The sequence below is a fragment of the Sus scrofa genome, chromosome 7 (genome assembly GCF_054392235.1).
Source record: "Sus scrofa isolate SSC_HxYL_T2T_F1_AM1 chromosome 7, Sscrofa_HxYL_maternal_Yorkshire_Landrace_v2.0, whole genome shotgun sequence".
Lineage (NCBI taxonomy): Eukaryota > Metazoa > Chordata > Mammalia > Artiodactyla > Suidae > Sus > Sus scrofa.
The window spans coordinates 3,511,800-3,530,905 of NC_139389.1; the positions used below are offsets into that span (position 1 = coordinate 3,511,800).

The 19,106-nt window shown below is 51.8% G+C and overlaps 1 protein-coding gene across 19 annotated transcripts in view; it reads left to right on the forward strand.

The window, feature by feature from the left end:
* The window catches only part of FARS2 (phenylalanyl-tRNA synthetase 2, mitochondrial), a 408,395-nt gene that overhangs the window by 285,897 nt on the left and 103,392 nt on the right, over positions 1–19,106 (forward strand). The gene's annotated exons all lie outside the window — the stretch shown is intronic.

Sequence of the window (19,106 nt, forward strand, 5' to 3'; positions counted from 1 at the left end):
AGAAAACAGATAAAGCAGGTGTCCCCACTCAAATTGTTCCACGTTGGTAGACTCGCACTGTTTTCATTGCATCGAAACCTAATACTGGTTAACAGCCCCAATTTTCTGCATGTGTGGTTAGTCTCATCCAATGAACCTCCTGTTGAGGGGATGTTTGATAGAAACGTTAAGAGAAAAACCTTTCGGTCAGGTATTAGTCCTAACTGCCCAGACCACAGAGGACGCTGAGGCTTGACCCCTGGAGGGTGTGGAAGCAGAAAACTAGAACTTGGGCAGTCTTCCCATTCTCATCCTCACTTACCCAGAAACCACAGGCAAGAAATAAAGATTTGGCATTTATAAGCCCGCTACACTTACAAAATTTGTTGTCTTCACAGCAGCTCCCTGAATGCCTGGCTTCTTTTTACCTGGGCTCAGATTCTTCAGTGGGGGTTAGAGGGCGTGATAGGTGCCTTCTTCTCACGTTGGAGTGCCTTAATTTTTTTATTTTTGTTATCATTATTATTTTCTTTTTGTCTTTCAGGGCCGCCCCTGCGGCATGTGGAGGTTCCCAGGCTAGGGGTCGAATCAGAGCTGTAGCTGCTGGCTTACGCCGCAGCCACAGCAACGTGGGATCCTAGCTGCATCTGCAACCTACACCACAGCTCACGGCAATGCCAGATCCTTAACCCACTGAGCGAGGCCAGGGATCGAACCCATATCCTCATGGATGCTAGTTGGGTTTGTTACTGCTGAGCCACGATGGGAACTCCCGGAATGCCTTTAATCGACATAAAATCAATATCCCTGAGACGTACTATTTTCACCAACTTCCAACGTTATAAAATTCTTCCGTATGTGGAACTGTGTTATTTTGTGCTCAGAGGGGTTCTTTAAAAGAGATTGTCTGGTTCGGTTTCTCCATAGTTCAAAAGAGAAAGTTGAGACCAACACAGTCAGAAGGAAAGGCCCAAAGTCCTGAGAAGGAGTTGGTGGCAGGGCTGCGGCCAGAGTCCAGTTCTCCTTTACTGCTTCAGTATGTGGTCCTTTTCACCCAGGGTTTCCAGTTATTATGGGGAATTAAAGCGATGTTTTGTAACCTGCCATCTTTAGGGCGAAGAAATGGAAAAAAAAACAACAACACAGTGCCTGGCACAACATTCAAGGGTCAATTAATATTCGCTAAGGATCACATTAAATAAACGTGTGGATATGGACCCACTGAGTCAATAAACAATGTAGCTCTTTTGCATACATACACATAGGTAGGTAGCTGAATGGATGGATGGATGGGGAGATGGATGGATGAATGAGCAGATAGATAGACAATAGGTGGTGACAGGTGATGACAGATGACAGTAGTAGCTGGTAATACTAGCACGCGGCTCCCACTCGCCCAGGAGTTCAGTTCTCATGTGTCCCCAGTCCACATGCCTCTCTTCAAAGGAAGAGGCTCTGGGAGTTCCCGTCGTGGCGCAGTGGTTAACGAATCCGACTAGGAACCATGAGGTTGCGGGTTTGGTCCCTGCCCTTGCTCAGTGGGTTAACGATCCGGCGTTGCCATGAGCTATGGTATAGGTTGCAGACGCGGCTCGGATCCCGCGTTGCTGTGGCTCTGGCGTAGGCCGGCGGCTACAGCTCCGATTCAACCCCTAACCTGGGAACCTCCGTATGCCGCGGGAGCAGCCCAAGAAATAGCAACAACAACAACAACAAAAGACAAAAAAAAAAAAAAAAAAAAAAGGGAAGAGGCTCTGGAGAGGAATGACAGAGTTTTAGGAGACAGAAAATCCACTCCTTTTCAGTGAAAACCCAGCAGAAGTGCTTTTAGGTGAGAAAGCATCCATACTTGGACGCAGGTGTTTTGACATCCGTGTAGTCCTGTCTACAGTAACTGCTTCGTCATGAAATGTGTTACCTGCCACCCTACGGGTACCAGATGGTGCAAAGAGACCTGTTCAATGAGGCTGAATCGTAGAGCACACGTGGGACGACCGTGACCCGGTCCTTACCCACTGTATCTCAGTTTTGGATTTGTCTTTCCAAGTTCCTCAGAATTTATTTTGAAAGGGTAACTTAGAAAACCTGAAAGGAAGAGCTACCCTTCAACAAACAGAGTGAAAAGTTCAGAGACCGAAAAAGGAACCTGGACTGATTCATAAACACGCTGCAGAAGGTGCACCGTCGCCATCGTGTCTCCATCGGTGGGGCCTCCAGCAGGGAGGTCGAGGTCGCCTTTCTTTTTTCATGTCACGGGATGTCTCTTCTTAATCACCTTTCCCACGTCTTGAACAGCATCTTAGTCCTAATCACGGCATACGCTGTATCGAAGCCGTGGTGAAATCCTTCTTTTTCTCCTGCCTAGGGGAAATTTCATTTCTTTATTGAAAGAAGGAGGTGTTTAAAGCATTCATTAAAATAAAGTTAGCTGCTATTAAGTTCGCTTAGGCTCATATGGAAACCTAACAAAAGGACGGTCGAAACAGCCTGACTCAAATTTGCTCCAAAAGAAGTTTAATGCGCTCCATTTAATTATGCAGAAAGATTTTCTTAACATTGCTTAAAGAGGTCCGCTTTGGTTATCAAGGAAAGCCCACTTGAACAGATCATGAGGTGAGCAAAGGGTCTCTCTCTGTGTCTACGGATGATGTCTTGTCTTTGACGCTTCTTTTTCTCGCCTCCGTTCTCCACTGGGCCCTGATGCCTTCAAGTGGAGTTTGCATTTGTTGAATACAAACAACATCATGCACCTTAAGCTGGATGCATGTGCATAGGTGCGCATCTAGGTAATATTCCATTTTGAAGGCGTGAGACTAACAATATATTTTCTTGCACACGCCTCTGGTGTCCTAATTTAGGACTGCTTAAGTTCTCCACTGCATCCTAATGAAACCGTCATAGAGAGCAGAGCTGGCCTTAAAGATACGTATAATGTCCCATTAAAGTCGACTGTAAATCGTGTGACTTGTAATAAGGTATTAAATTATTGCAAGTGCGAGTTTACATAGAAAAGGTTCGAAGCAGTTTGAACTTTTTTGTATGGAGCCGTATTTTTGATTAGGAGAGTCTAATTTTGTTTATTTTTCTGTTAAAGGCTCCCAAACATTTTTCCCCTCTTTTTTAGGGCCGCGCTTTTGGCATATGAAGTTCCCAGGCTAGGGGTCGAATTAGAGCTGCAGCTGCTGGCCTACACCACAGCCACAGCCACACCAGATCCAAGCTGCATCTGTGACCTATAGCAACGCCAGATCCTTAACCCACCAAGTGTGGCTGGGGATCGAACCCGCATCATCGTGGATACCAGTCAGGTTCTTCACCCACTGAGCCACAACGGGAACTCCTTCAATGCTCCCAAACTTAATAAGCCTTAAGCGTCTTTTCCAATGCTTCAGTTCAGTGTTAGGAAGGGCGAGTCCTCACGGTCAGTCCTGAATGTACATCGCCTCGGGCCTCGGTCCTCCCGAGCCAGGCTTCCCTCCTGCTCGGTTCTCGTGTCCCACGATGTTTGTGCTTCCTGAAGTCAACATGGACGGACTTGGGCCAACTTAAGCACTGTCTCAATGATGACTTAGTACAGAGAAAACCAGAGGAGACAGTCACCCCAGAGCAAGCAAAAGATGGTGATTCTGTTGGAAAAACCGCTTCAACGAAAATGGTTCTTTAAAAATAGATCTCATATTCAGAGACATTTGTAATTTGTATATTTAAAGCACCACATAACTAAGATTGTTCTCAACGAGTTTAAGGAATCATTCTTTTCATTAAACTTATTGGAAATGTGAGGTTCCTGCTGTGGCTCAGCAAGTTAAGGACCTGATATTGTCTCTGTGAGGCTGTAGGTTCAATCCCCGGCTTCGCTCAGTGGGTTAAGGATCTGGCGTTGCCACAAGCTGTGGTGTAGGTTGTAGATTCCGCTTGGATCTAGTGTTGCTATGGCTGTGGCAAAGGCTGGAGGCTACAGCTCCCATTAGACCCTTAACCTGGGAGCCTCCATATGCCGCAGATGCGGCCCTAAAAATATATCGGCCCTAAAGATTATATATATATATATAATGTAGTATCTTTGTCAAACTTTTATATAAATTTGTGAATCAAAACAAATTTTTTATCAAACCTTGCGTCCTGCTCTCTGTCTGTGGGCACGCGGTGTAACTGCTGAGATGGAAAGCAAACTAATTAGGAAGGAGGGCCCCTAAGCGACCAGGAAAGCGGGCGTCTGTGTTCAGCCTCCCCTGGCCCCTCCCAGCTCCTTGCCCACAAGCTCCTCCCTCCTGCCTTTCTCCCGTTGCCCCTTGTACCTTCATAGTGTTCAGACTTTGGCAATGAGCCGTCGTATTAAGACCCTGTTAGCCAGGCTTCTCTGGCGACGGAGCATTTTGGACGCGCTCTTCCAACTGCTTTCGCATCCTTGGCGCCGCGGCGGCACAGAGACCCAGGCAGCTGCCTTCATCACCTGCCGGCCTGCAGGTGCCAGTGCTGGTGCCCGTGCCCTGGCAGCGCTGCCTCGGGAAACGAACCTGGCTTCAGGGAGGAGGACCATCCCAGCCAGGGATGGTCGCCAAAGCCCAGGGCCGTTGTCCCTTCGCCGTATGCTTGTGTGACAGTGTGTGCATTGCCAGAGCTTCTAGGGGGGCCTTGCCCGTGTTTGATGTGATTGTTCACACGTCTGTCTCACCTGCTTGATGGTGAAATTCCCGGGGTCGGGGGGCTGTATCGGATGCCCGGCACGGAGCGGCTGCGCCGCGGATGGGTGGAGGGGGCTGGGTGGCTGAGTCAGTGGAGCCTGGCAGTGGCGGTGAGTCCGGATTCAGACGGTAACGCTGAAGAGGGCGAGAATGGATGGATGCGAATCGGGGGAGGTCACTAAGAGACGGGTGAGGTACGGGAGTCAGTGTCGCCACGGTTCTGCCTGGGCAGAGGGCAGTTGGCTGGCAGAGGTAGAAATTTCATGAAGGAAGCTGGCAGATACACGTTCAGATGAATGAACGTTGAGAAGCTGGGTCAAACACCTTAAAGGCGCGTCTAAAATGTGCCTCCCTTCCGGTCTCTGGCCTCTCCTCCCGGAGTCGCACCCGACCCAAGTGGTCAGGGCATCATTTCAGATACATTGCTTTCCAGCCAGACAAAGACAAGCCTGTTTTATAGCAGAACATGCCCTCCGTTCCTGAAGGTCACGGTCCCCTGGGGCCCCGGGAGGTGAGGCTGCTGGACACTGCGCCTGGGGCCTCGGGGAGGTGGCACCCCAGCCCGGCACAGGGTCAGGCCCTTGGCCTTGCTTACCATCTGTTGTAAGGTCTGTGCCCCAAGCCATGTGGACGTCCTCTCGGTCACGTCGCCTCGCCCCAGCCACCCTTTGTGACTCGAGGGCCCCTTGTCTCTGTCCCCACTGCCTGTGCCTCTGGCGCCTCCACCACGTCTGCTCCCACAGCCCTTAGAAACCTGGCTGCAGATGTACCTCATTGGCTGGTGTGTGGATGGGGAAGCATGCAGTCTGTGCCTGGGCGGCGGGCAGGGACCCCAAAGGGGGCATGGTGAACAGCTGTCTGCTGTTCCCAGCCCTTCGCCGTGCGGCCAGCTCCCCGAAGTCCCCAGGGCGCCACCAGGCAGCAGGATGCCGTGTGCTCCTGGGTCCTTGCCGGCATCGGTCTACACCTGGTGAATCAGGCCGCAGTCTCATCCTGACCCAGAACTGTACCCCTTGGATCCGAGGAGCGACCAACCCACTCTGATCTGCGGCTGGAAGCGGACACGGGGCTCCTGCCAGAGGCCTGTCCTCAGGAAACGGTCTCGCAGATTTTTTGCCAGTGGAGAGACAGCTCGCGGCCGCTGACCTGCTGTTGAAGCTAGAAAACAGGTGACAGAGCAGGCCTTTTACGTCCTGATGTTTCCTTCAGGCTGTGCCCTTGGAGGGTAACACCCTCCATCTGGCGAGGCCGCACCTGCAAGATGCTAAAACCAGGACCTCCAAACCAGCGATCACGGGCTTGCGAATGTGATTGTGGCCGAATGCGCTCCTGTCACCAGCCTTCTCTCCTCGCCCCGACCTTTAAAATCCACACGCAGTAGAAACCCTGCCCTGCCGGCGGCCCTGCTGAGTGTCCTAGCAGATTTCCCGGGGTGTTTAGTCTGGCCATCGCCTCTCGCTCCAAACCCTTGTTCCTGGACCGCCCCCCGTCCTGTGTTCCTCCCGCCCTGCAGGTGGTCGTTCCCCACATCCATCGCTGTGCCCCTCTGTTCCCAGGATGCCCTAAGCTGCGCGATGATTTGCAAAGGGTTGGAAGTCCTGGAGAGGAGAGTAAAACCGGATGTGTGCCTCGCGGCTGTGATAGTGACGTCTCCCCGCCTGAGCCACTTACTGGCCATCCTTGTCTTGTTTCTGGAGTAACAACAGGAGGCGGCAGCCTCTTGAGAGGACACCTGCTCTCATTTCCCTTGAGGCCTTCTTTTCCCTAAACACCCAACCCTTTTGACCCAAGGAACCCCCCCCCCATATCCCTTCCTTCCTAGGAGCCCCCACATGCCTCGGGATCCTTTAGTCAACCTGGGGGCCGGGGGAGGGGGCCTTTCCTTCCTCTCCTCTCCTCTCCTGTCCCCAGGACCTTACTTTTCATAATAAAAAATTCATTCAAGTATTTTCCCAAGCGAAAGAGTTGTCCTCCCTCTAAAGGTAAATGGTATCCTCTAGCCCCATGTGGAAATAGCAGCATCAAGTATAGGTTAATAATGACTGCTTCTTGCTGCTGTGTAATGAAAATTTGATTTCCTTGAAGTCCACTCCTAATCACCATTTCAGTGCAGCTGGGACGCTGAGGCCCGGGGAGGTCTTCGCAAAGCTGGGGGGTCAGGGCACAGGGTGTGCCTGGAGGATTCAGTGCCCAGCCCGGGGTATCCGAGCCCTCCCAGTGAGGAGGCTTCTCATCGGGAGCAAGACCACAGCCCTGATGCCCGAGCCGCCCGAGCAGAGGATGCAGTGTCTTCCCCACCGGCAGCCTCTTAAGCCCCAGGGTCTGATGGAGGAGGTTCTTGGGAGACGCCTGTATCAGAGATGGAGACAGACCAGCGAAGGGTCGGGTCTGTGCTCCACACAGCTGCTCTGGTTCCCACACACCTGTCCCGCCCCCACTGCTGTCATCCGCACAGGCAGCATCCTATGTGGAAGACGATTCATTGTTTCGTGTGTGGAAGGTGATTCATTGTTACCTTTTTGTGATGGTGCTTCCAGAAAATTCAGCAGGTGCCCCTATCACCGAGTTCCTAACATGCAGTCAGTGTTTTTGGTGTATTTCCTTCTCATCTTGTTTCCAAGCGTTTGTTTTTTGCTTTTGCAAAGTTGCATTTTAAATGGATATAACATTTTTTGGATTTTACACAGTAATATTGTAGTAGCTCAAACAATTAACGGAAAAAAATTCTTGTAACAGAAAAACAGATGGTTCAATAAAAGACAGTTCACTAAGCAGTGTATGGAAAACATTTTAAAAGCTCAGTCTCATCAGTAATCAGAGAAATGCAATTTAAAGTCATGATTTCATTTTTCACCCACAGTCAAATAAAAATAGTGACGATGTAACCACACTGGGGCAGGGCTGGGTCGGTGTGGCGCTCCAGGAATGAGTGTGTTTTGGCTTTTGTGACTCAGTCTTCAGACGTCTGTCCCCTGATCTAGTGATTTTACTTTTTAAAATCTGCAGTTCCCTTTGTGGCTCAGTGGTGACGAATCTGACTCACATCCATGAGGGCGCAGGCCTCGCTCAGTGGGTTAAGGATCCAGCGTTGCTGTGAGCTGTGGTGTAGGTTGCAGATGCAGCTTGGATCCTGTGTTGCTGTGATTGTGGTGTAGGCCAACGGCTGCAGCTCCAATTCAACCCCTAGCCTGGTATCTTCCATATGCCTCGGAAACAGCCCTAAAAATGAATAGGGTAGGATAGGACAGGACAGGACAGGACAGGACAGGACAGGACAGAAGCGAATCGAGTCTGTGCTGAGGAATTTATGTAAGAGTTTGAAGGCTTCTGCATTATTATTTCTAAGAGTGAAGGTTTGGGAACGACCTAAATGTTTCCCACCAAGAAACGGGTATATTACACTTTCCTCATCTGGACAATGAACCATTTTGCACACATTTAAAACATGTTAAAGAACCGTTCAGACACTGATGAAAGCGGTGGGTTTAGAGGGAAGGAGAGTGTGATCTGAGCCTCATTGTATGGATCCGGGCGGACGTGTCCGCGGCCCGGGGGCAAGTCCAGCGGCACCCACGTGATCCTGGGCCTGCAGGATGCCGGAGGGAGGTTATTTCTGCACACTTTCCCGCGTTTCCCTGACTGTTTTCAGGGAATGGGTGTTTCACTTGGGAGGAAAAGGAGGATAATATATCCTCATAGGTAACTTTTTAGTTACCCAGAGAGGACACCTGCCCTCTTTGCTGCAGCTTAGGGGGCATTTTAACAACGTGGGATGGGAAGAGCCCAGGACCAAAGGCGTGCCCCCCACCTTGACTCTGGCTGATCCACCTGCTGAGAAACTGCTGGCTCTTTTCTCACGAGATCAGAGAAAGCAAGCAGGTCTGGCCGGCACCTTCCTTAAGAGTCTTTTCAGCCCCTCCGGCGTCGCCTCCCTCCTTCCCTCCCCCCGAGCTTTTCCCCGAGGCTGTTACGACCAGTCGGTGGTTGAAGTCATCCTTTCATAAATAATTGGTGAAGTGGTTTGGGGTTTTCCAGCAACAGCCTACCGTGTGCTATGGGCACTGGTGGTACAAAGAGTCAGAGCTGAGGCTGCATGGGTGACTCTGCCCTGGCCAGTGGGGCTCGGGTTCAGGGGACACGCCCAGCACTGCCTCGATTTAGAGAAGACTGGACACCTTGCTGGCATGTCCCATAGTGGTTAAACGTCAGAGACTCAGTTGGCACATCAACAGGTGTTATAAAAGAAAGACGGAAAACAATACCTGTATATGGTTGTGACAGCGGGAAAATATATACGTGTAGTGAACGGAACTAGAGGAACCACGGAAAAATGAAAAGAGTTAATTCGACGGCAGATGATAGAATTTTTTTAAAATTCTGCAGTGAATTTTACTGCGCTCTCACCATGTGCCAGACGCTGTGCTGGGCCCGTGTATTTGTCTTTACAATGCAGTTGTCTAATATGTGGGCCCCTGGAGACACGTAAGGCGGGGTGTGGAATTCATCTGCGGAGATGTCCCGGGGGGTTGGGGGAAGTGTGACTGATCTCCAGGGGACCCGCGATGCGCCTTCCTCCCGACCCGCCTCAGGGGCCGCTCCCTCCGCTGCATCGTCCTGCACGTCTGGTCAGTCCTCCGTGGCGTGTTCCTCCTTCACACGTGCCCTGCTGTGTGCCGGCTTTGTACAGGCGTGGGCAGGACCCAGGGACAAGGTGACCAAGCTCTGACCTCCTGGGGCTCCCAGGCTGTTGGGAAGGACAGACACCAAACAGCTAAACAAGCGCACTGGCAGTGCGATTTCACACAGCAGTCCGTACAGTATGTTGCGGTGGAAGGATCGGGCAGAGAAATCGGGGAAGGGGAGAGGCCCCATGGGGGCCGGGGTGGGGGGGACACGTGCAAAGGCCCTGAGGCAGGAGTGAGTCTGGGGTGCTGGAGAGACAATGGGTTTGGAGACACGGCCGGCCAGTCATGGGACTGTCTGGCTGCGTGGGCACAGCGAGGGGACCATTCTGAGCCTGAGGGCAGGTCTGACCTGGGGGGTGGGAGGGTTGCCCACGTGTCCACGGAGAAGAGGAGGAGAAACAGGGCCGCCACTGGCTCAGCAGCCCAGGCGGAGGTGACGGTGGCTTGGCCCCGGGCAGAAGGGCCCAGGAGGGGCTGGGGTCTATTCTGAAGGCGAAGCACGCAGGCCGCGTTGATGTTGGGGTGTGGAAATGCCAGGAGCCAAGGATAGATAGTTCCCGGCTGGGGACTGTCACCAGGTGGATGGCGGTGGCATCTTCTGGAGCAAGAAGGAACCGTCAGGAAGTTCCCTGGCCGTGATCTGCGTGTGCCAGTTGGGGCCACAGCTGTGGTGGAAGGACAGGAAGATGCTTCCGGGGACGGTGGCGAAACCTTGGCCTGAGGGCCGGAAAACTCGGTCTCGTTCACGTCTGCTACAAGGTCACGTGTGGTCTCAGGCCATCATTTGCCTCTCAGAATTGCAGTTCCCTGTACATCTGCCCAGCCCACCTTTAGGCGCTTCATAAACCGTTTCCAGTTGAATCGAGACAGGTAACGGCGCCACCACTGTTAGCTGCCCTCCTGAGCGGTGAGCTCTCCTGTCTAGAATCGTGCCCCAGAGCCAGGTCATCAGAGCATCACCCGTGTGGTGCCAGCTCTACTGGGGAAGCCGGCAGACCCTCCGGGCCCTGGCCCAGCCCCCTCAGCCCTCCCACCAGCAGCCCCCCCTCAGCCCTCCCACCAGCAGCCCCGCCAGGCAGAATGAGTGGCTTATGAGGTCCCCTTTGAGAGCAAAACAAGACATGTCCTGACGAATCCCTGGGGGTCCAGAAATTAAATTTGTGTTTTGTTTTCACTGCCACTGCCCTCCAGTGCTAGCCGTGCCGGGCCATTTCCAGAGACGTGTCCATCAGCCAACCACACAGATGACAGGCCACGGCAGGGCGCCGACCCCCACCTCCTAGTTCAGGTCCGCAGCTCCCTTCCCTCCTCCCTCTTAAGCGCCATCATGAAGAGCCCCAGGACCCATCACCTAAAGGAGACCTCGAGTAACCGCCTGGCGAGGTGGGGTGGAATGAAGGACAGTTTAGGGAGCTGATCTACCCCAGGAGGTGTTTTTCTTGCTAAGCAGGAGTCTAATCTTATTATGTCTGCGAGAGGACTCTCTTAAGAGAACTGCCCTTGACCCCTGGCACGGGGCCTCAACTTCCACTCCTCCAGACAGACGGCCGGCTCACCAGCACGGGCAGAGCCTGTCAGGCTTTCCCAGAGCTGTCACAAAACATGAAGTGGCGCCCGAGAAGAATTTCCTTTTAGGCGTTTCCTTCTCCAAGTGAAGACACTCAGAGTCCTTCACCCAGACCCTGTGGGGTGCAGGCAGGCCCGTGACTGTGAGTGGATGTGGGCCCCGCAGACGTGCGTGGACCCACAGCCTGGCCGCATGGGCACTGCCAGCCGAGGAGGGAGGCAGGCCCTCCCCAAAGGTGGCTTCACACCCAAGGGAAGTGGTCACCTTGTTTGGGGACAAAGCCGATCAATAGTCTTTTCATTTCTGCCATTTCGGGGAAAGAAGTTTCTTCCCTCGTGTGTATAATTGCTTGGCGAGCGCAACCTGGGCTTCCTTATCTGGCCGAGAAAAATTGTTAGCTAAGCACTCACTTGGCACCCTGAGAGGCCTTGTGAGGTCACATTCAGAATTGACTTTGAAAATAAGATTTTTGAAAACCTTGGAGGGAAATAAAACCTACCTGCAGAATGTAACAGGCTTTTAAAATGTCATATGCTTGTTGATCAGAAAGTTTACTCTGTTCACTGCCAACCCACGTCCGGCAGAGGAATGCTGAATTCTTTCTAGAATGTACCCCACACATCTACTGTGCTAAGTGTTGACATGAAAACACACCGAGTCTACACCACATGAACTTGTCGGGTGTGATATGTGTGTGTGGCTGTGTTGCTTTCTTGCCTTGTGTGCTGGTCCAGGGATTCAGAACGCGGTGCGAAGACCAAGTCCGAGGTCCATCCTCAGCCCCTAATGCTGTAGCAGGCCCCGTGGTCATTCTAATGCTTTATCCCATGCGCCCCACTTTTTTTGCCACCAGAAAGGAGGATCCTTATAAACTCAGGTCGGTCCATACTGTATTTCCCAGTCCCCATCCAGAGTTTTCTCGGTCCATACTGTATTTCCCAGTCCCCATCCAGAGTTTTCTGTTGACCCTCTTCCAGAGAGCGTGTATTTCATCTGTTTTGCAAAGTAAGTATTTCCCGTAACGAGAAGTTACTATCATACTCTCTGGACGCACCAGCACCCGGTTAGTTGACTCGCACACACCTTGGTCCAGCCTGCGTTCATCTTTAACGTTCTCAGGATAGTTGGCGTGAAGCTTTAACAGCCGCAGAGACAGCTGTCAAGTGCTGTCAGCTGGAGCCGATAAAAGAGAAAAATGCCGCGTCTGAAGACCAACGCGCGTGGCGATGTAAATATTTTCTTTTCTTTTTGGAAACCCCTCGCCGGATTTGATCCTTCCCCCACGAAGACGGATGGGGACCCTTGGTTCTGCTTTTGCTCAGGGAAGAGAGGGAGCCAGGGCTTCCAGGTGGGGTGTGTCTGCGAGAAGGACATTCCTGAGCAGCGTGCGGCTTATCCGTGTGTGCAGTTCCTGTGGACGCTCTGCAGCGCTTCAGGGAGTCTTTTATCCCGAGCACTTGCCAGACACCCCCTGTTTTCCAGTGAACCTAGACCCAGCACCCAGCTCTCTGTTGCCATGTTACAGGCCGTCCCTGACTTTGGGCCTCAGAACACTGCCTGTGTTACCTGTGCTGTGCGGCCTGGTCTGTTCCGCCGTGTCTGGGGCCTGGTCCGGGAAGGTGCAGAGGCCCTGGTCGGGGCAGCATGTCACCCTCCTCCCGTCTGGCAGAGGCACCGCCTGGGACTCGCTGGAAGCTTGGGCTGTGGCCCGAGCTTCCTCAACGGTGGCCTTGGAGCTTTAAACTCCTTACATGGGGGCTCGAGGCTCCAAGAGCGAGTGTCCCAACTGTACAGCTTTGCGTCCCAGCCTCGGAAGTCACAGCATCACCGTCACCACCTGCTCTCCATGAGCGCGGGCGTGAAGACCCATCTGCTCGGGAGGACAGGGCACGGCCTGCGCCTCTCAAGGTCATGCTGAAGAGCAGATAGGGCGGAGTTCCTGCTGTGGCACAGTGGGTTAAGACGTCCACTGCAGCAGCTGGGGTCACAGCTGTGACTGGGATTCGATCCCTGGCCCGAGAACTTCCATATGCCACAGGTGTGGCCCAAACAAAAATTAATTGATTTTTTAAAAAGCTTATAGGATGGAATTTATCCTGGGCGTCACACTTGACAAAGAGCTTGAGCCGTGATTGTGTGACGTTTCTGTCGGAAAAATGAAAGAGCCGGGTTCTCTGCTTAAAAACACCGGAAGAGTGTGTGTTATGGGGATTACGGGTTCTGCCTCCTCTTGCAGTTTTTCCTGTAGGCATCACCGTCAGAGGGAACGAAGCCTGGTGCCTGCTCGCACGTCCGAGTGTGAAGTTAACAGGGGATAACCAACTCGAGTATTTCCTAGGTGCTTAAAGCAACCAGAAAAGCTGTTGCCCTCTGAATAATTACATCGCGACCTTTCGATGCAGTCTAGCTTTTATCTTAAATGATAGTGATGCTACAGTGATTAAAATGCGTGGGGAAAGTAGATTCCTTTCTAGAAAAACTGCTGAAGATTTGACGCCCAGAAGAAACCTGTCTTTTTCGTTTTCTTGACCTGTTAGCCATGGCAGATAAAGTCAGATGAGAAGCCAGCCCCTTCCCCCAGATGCACGCACCGTTTCTCTCCGTATCATGAAGGAGATGCCGTCACGGGTGGTGCTCGCGAGTCCTCGGGGGACGGAAGGGGGCTGTGAAATGCCAGGCACATGTTTGTGCTTTTCACTTCCTGTCTCAATGCTGTTCCCCGTCGCTCTGGAGCAGCCTCTCCTTGTCGTTCTCACAGAAGTTAAAGACCCTGTTCTTCCCCAAAAGCTGTGGTCCACGCAGCCACCCCCGCTGTTTGTCCTTAGCCTTTTCCCTGAGCCCCCAGATCTCAGAATGATCAGAAAATCTTGTAGATCCCAGGTGCTCTCAGAGCAGTGCTAAGCTTCTTGGGGAATAGCACGGGCGCTTGTGCAGTAGCAGTGGCTGGGCCCCGGGCCGGTGCTGGCGTGCTGGGTGCCCCCAGCCCCTCCCCAGCCCTGCCTCTGCCTCCTGGGACCATTACGCATCCCCTGGAGCCACTAAGGGATAGGGACGCCTGGATCCAGGGAAGCAGAGGCTCCGGTTATTAAACACTTCCTGTGTGCTGGGTTCTGAGCTGTAACTGCATTATTTCACTTGGTCTTCGCAGTCATCCTTGGAGGTGGCTTTTATTATCCTAATTTTCCAGATGGTGAAGCTGAATTTCTAGGAGGATGAGTAACTCGTGGAAGGTTGTGCCGCATGTACGGAACGGAGCCAGCCTCTCCCGCTACTTTCAGGGGTGATAGAGATTAAGTTCGAAGCAGTTCCTCCTTTCTCAGAAAAAAACACACCTAAGTGGAAACTCCGACATCCTAAAGAGCAATGCGCTTATCCCAGGAAAATTTAAAGCTTCCGCTCAACAGAATGGACCCGAACATTTGGATCAAAGACATGTAACATACTTGGGGGGTCGGGAGGAAGCATCGCCAGGCTACTGATCAAAGATCAATTTTCTAAATTGACAAGGATTCTTCCCCATCAGTGAGAGTGGGAAATGCACACTGGACATGTGGGCGTGGCGCTCAGCCTCCCTCCTGCCGCGAGACAGAGAAACTAGTGGAATAGCCGTGAGCTCTGCTTCCCAGCTGTTGAACTGGATAAGACCGTGAAGTTGGTAAAATTCCGAGCAGTCAGATGGGTGGGGCAGTAGGCACCATCCGTCTGTGTTATTTGCGGCAGTGCAGGTGGGTACCGCTCTTCTGAAGGCAGTTTTACAAGAAAGATCAACACGCTCGTACTAGGTGAAGTCCGTCAGAAAGAGGAAGACAAATCCCACATGATATCACTTATATCTGGAATCTAACGTACGGCACAAACGAACCTGTCTCCAGAAGAGAAACAAACTCACGGACGTGGAGAACAGACTTGTGGTTGCCAAGCGGGAGGGAAGGGAGTGGGATGGACGCGGAGTCTGGGGTTAGTAGATGCAAACTAGTGAACTTGGAGTGGACAAGCAGTGAGGTACTGCTGTGCAGCACGGGGAACTCTCTTCCCTTGTGATGGGGCGTGATGGAGGATAATGTGAGAAAAAGAGTGTATATATAGCTGTATAACTGGGTCACTTTGCTGTACGGCAGAAATTGCCAGAACATTGTAAATCAACTATAATAACCAAAAAATACCCTTGGATTTCTTGCCGTGGTGCAACAGGATTGGTGGTGTTTTCGGAACTCCAGGACACAGGTTTGACCCCCAGCCTGGCATGGTGCGTTAAGGATCTGATCCCTGACCCAGGAACTCCATATGCTGCACGGAAGCCAAAAAAACCCCAAAAAACACTAAAAAGAAGACTGAAAATACTCGCATTTTTTGATCCAGATTTTATTTATCCCACCAGTATTGTAATACCGGTATTCAGATACACTGTGTTTATTGCAGTGTTTCCTACAATGTCAAAAACTGTTCTTCAAGGAGTTCCCTTGTGGCCTAGGGGGTTAAGGACCCGGCGTTGTCACTGCTGTGGCTCAGGTTCAAGTCCTGGCCCGGGAACTTCCACCTGCCAAGGGCATGGCCAAAGAAACCGAAACCAAAACCAAAACCCCATTCTTCCCCAGAAGACCGACAACGCATTGCGTGTTCATTCCAAGGAGTACCGGTCGTCACGGTGAAGGGTTCCATCCACCAGTGAGAACAGACGACCAGGATATAGTGAAAGAGCAACGTTGAACACACTCCCCACTGTGGCTCGGGCTCCGGCTCGGTCCCTGGCCCGGGAACTTCCACACACCAGGGGCGCAACCAAAAAAAAGAGACAAAGGAAATTAACAGTTGTTATCTCTGCAGCAGGGAACTGGAATTAGGGATCTCTTCTATTCTCTAGTTCATACCCGTTCTTTCTAATTTAATTTTTTGACTATGAGTGTGTATTATTTTTGTAATAAAACAGTCATTTAAAGCACTGAGTGTGGAAGACATTCACCTATGAGGTCTCCCGTTGCTGGAAGCAGCCTATATAAGTGGATCACCCCCTGTTGACAGAACTTACCCAGCCTGAGAACAGGTATCAATGACTTAATAAACAATAAAGGTAATAAAAATTTTAGGGAAACTAGAATCTCTTGAGGGAAAGCGTCTCAGACTCAATGAGTTTTTTAGGCCCGTAGAAATAGGAAAGATATGTTTTGGGGAAAGACACTTCCCGAGAATGTCATCCAGTGCCGTGTATTTTAATATCTTCTTTCTATTTACCAGAGTGACACATTCATTGTCAAAATTTGGAAAATACCAATAAGCTCAAAAAAATTTCATCTCATATAGGTCATATTTTTAATGGACTCTAAATCTAGACACAGATGGCAATGACAAGGTTAGGTCTAAACAAAGAACTGAACTGAGGATTGATTTGAATGAATTTTGAGGGTTTTTTTAAATTGTTTTATAAGAGGCATAAAGGAAACTGATGGCTGGAGAATGGAGGGTGTTCGAGAGTCTGAGAGAAGAACTGAGAGCATTCTTTGAAATGTACTCGAATTTCCAGCCCAGTCAGGTCCAGCTGTGAGAGGGAATTCTAAACCAGCATTGCAAAAACTCTGGAGATGAAAAGGCATCCAGCGCCATCCTGCAAGTGAGAAATTTGGGCCCGTTTATTCATTAATTTAAAAACATCTATCAGGAGTTCCCATTGTGGCTCAGCGGAAATGAACCTGACTAGTATCCATGAGGACTCGGGTTCGATCCCTGGCCTCCCTCAGTGGCTTACGGATCCGGCGTTGCCATGAGCTGCAGTGTAGGTCACAGACACGACTCAGATCTGGCATTGCTGTGGCTGTAGTGTAGGCCGGCAGCTGCAGCTCCCATTTGACCCCTAGCCTGGGAACTTCCGTATGCTGCAGGTGCGCCCCTGAAAAAGCAAAACATAAAAATAAAAATATCGATCAAGTGCCCCAAGCAGGACTCGTTCCCCTTCCTGACACTGTCCGAGGCAAGAAGAATAGTTTCCTGGGACGTTGCCCATTATTCACTCGAAAAGGTTCTGGCTTCGAATCAACCAAGACAAAATCACGTGATGCAAGCCAAGTTGATGACTGGCCTTTGAAGTGGTTTCGGGTCCTTGTTCTCGTACTGCGCTCGCACGGGACCTGTTGGACATGCATTTGCAGCCTTCAGGTGTCTGATTTCAGGCGAAGCTTGGCTGGGTGGCATTGGAGCCTCTGACCTGCCTTTGTCTGGATGTGAAATGAGAGGTCCGGGGAAGGCTCTGAAGCCGCATCGCGGTTTCAAAGCGACCCTTATTTTTTTAATTAAAGAACCATCCGCTATCATTTGAATCTTCTTAACAATAGAGTCACGTCAACGCTCCTTCGTTAAAACTCTGGATGGAGAGAGGTGGCTCGGAGGGAGTGTGGATGGAGCCGAGAGCAGAGGTGAAGTCAGGTACTAACGTCTGGGCCTGGTGATGTGGGGGCCGGGAGAGAAACGACAGCAGCCCGGCCAAGAAGTCGTTGGTCAGAGTGTGTTATTTACACGGAGCGCTGCAAACCCTCTGAGCCGGGGTCTTGGGAAGCATCCCCTGTGGATCACGTGAGCTGTGAGGACCAGAGTCCTTAAGCCCCCCCCCCAGCCTAACCGGAGTTTGGACGGTGATCAGTAGGCTCGCCCGACCACAAGGGGCCTCGGGTCACCTCTGCCGGGGGCCTGGGACTGACGCACGGGACGTGAGGGCTCTTGGCCCGTGCGCAGGTCGGGACTGGCCAGGCCGGTGTTGCAGTAACAGATACCCTGAGGCGCTCCACTGCTTGACCCACCCCAGGTGTGTTGCTCATTCGGTCACCCCGTCTGTTTGTGGCCACACAGGTAGCTGGCCTCCCCACCCCTGTCCCCCAGGTGCCTGGGAGGACAGGAGGAGAGGCGGGGGCAACGCCGTCTTTCCCACGAGAAGTCAAAGGCACCGGCTTTCCCGCCCATCCACCCTTTTCCATCACTCAGACTTCAGGGAAGGACCAGATAGGAAAGACGACTTGTTTTATAGGCTCTTCTCGTGCCTGGTAGAGCTTTTTACAAACCCACCCCCTAGCAGCAGCCCTCTTGGGGTGGCACTGAGTAAGAGAGGGCTGAGTTCCCCCTGTGGCACAGTGGGTTAGGGATCCAGGGTTGCTGGAGCTGTAGTGTAGCTTGGATTTGATCCCTGGCCCAGGAACGTCTCTCTGACTCGAGTGTGGCTGGGAAGAAAAAAGATAACCAACAAGGACCTACTGTGTAGCACAGTGAACTATGCTGGGTGCCTTGTTCTCACCTGTAATGCGAGAGAATGTCAGGAAATAAATCAAGATGGGTTACTTGTCTTGAGGACCCCGTCCCCGTCATGTCTTTACTGGTCCCCCACGTCATTCCCACCTCTTTAAATCTGTTTATGCTGAGGGGTGCTTGGTTCAGCTTCACCAGCCTCGGCTTCGATGACATCAGCCCGCACAGAAATCTGTGATTCCCCGATGTCTGTGGTTTCACCGCATAAACAGGTCTGAAGCCAGCAGCATTGCCTGAAGTTGTTAAGATACAGCCTCTCAGGCCCCCACCCCAGACCTACTGAATCAGAATCTGCGTCTTGGAGTTCCCATTGTAGCGCAGTGGAAACGAATCCGACCAGGAACCATGAGGTTGCAGGTTCCATCCCTGGCCTCGATCAGTGGGTTAAAGATCCGGCATTGCTGTGAGCTGTGGTGTAGGTCGCAGACGTGGCTTGGATTTGGCATTGCTGTGGCGGGAACCTCCATATGCCGCGGGTGCGGCCCTAGGAAAAAAAAAGGCAAAAAAGAAAACCCCCCACTAAATATAGAATAGGTAATGGGAAGACTTGCTTGATTTCATTAGTTAATAACTTTTCGGGTTCTAATCCAGAGGGGCTTTTAAAAAAATACATGTTGCGGTAGCCATGGTAACCAGCGCCCGAGACTCTCACTGCTGCAGCTCGCTGGGCTTGTGGTTGGTGACACATTTTTGAGGGACCCTGGGCTTTGGAGATAGACTCACATAAGATCCTCAACCCCTTGGATCCCCTTCCTGAGGAAGTGAGGCACAGACACAGGCCCTTGCGGGGCCCACGAGCGCCCCACCTTTGTGGGGGTGCCTGGCAGAGACCCTGCTCAGGCAGCTCGTTGTCCTTCCCAGACGGCCCTGGAAGAGGGGTAACGCTTCCCTTCATGCGCTCGCTCG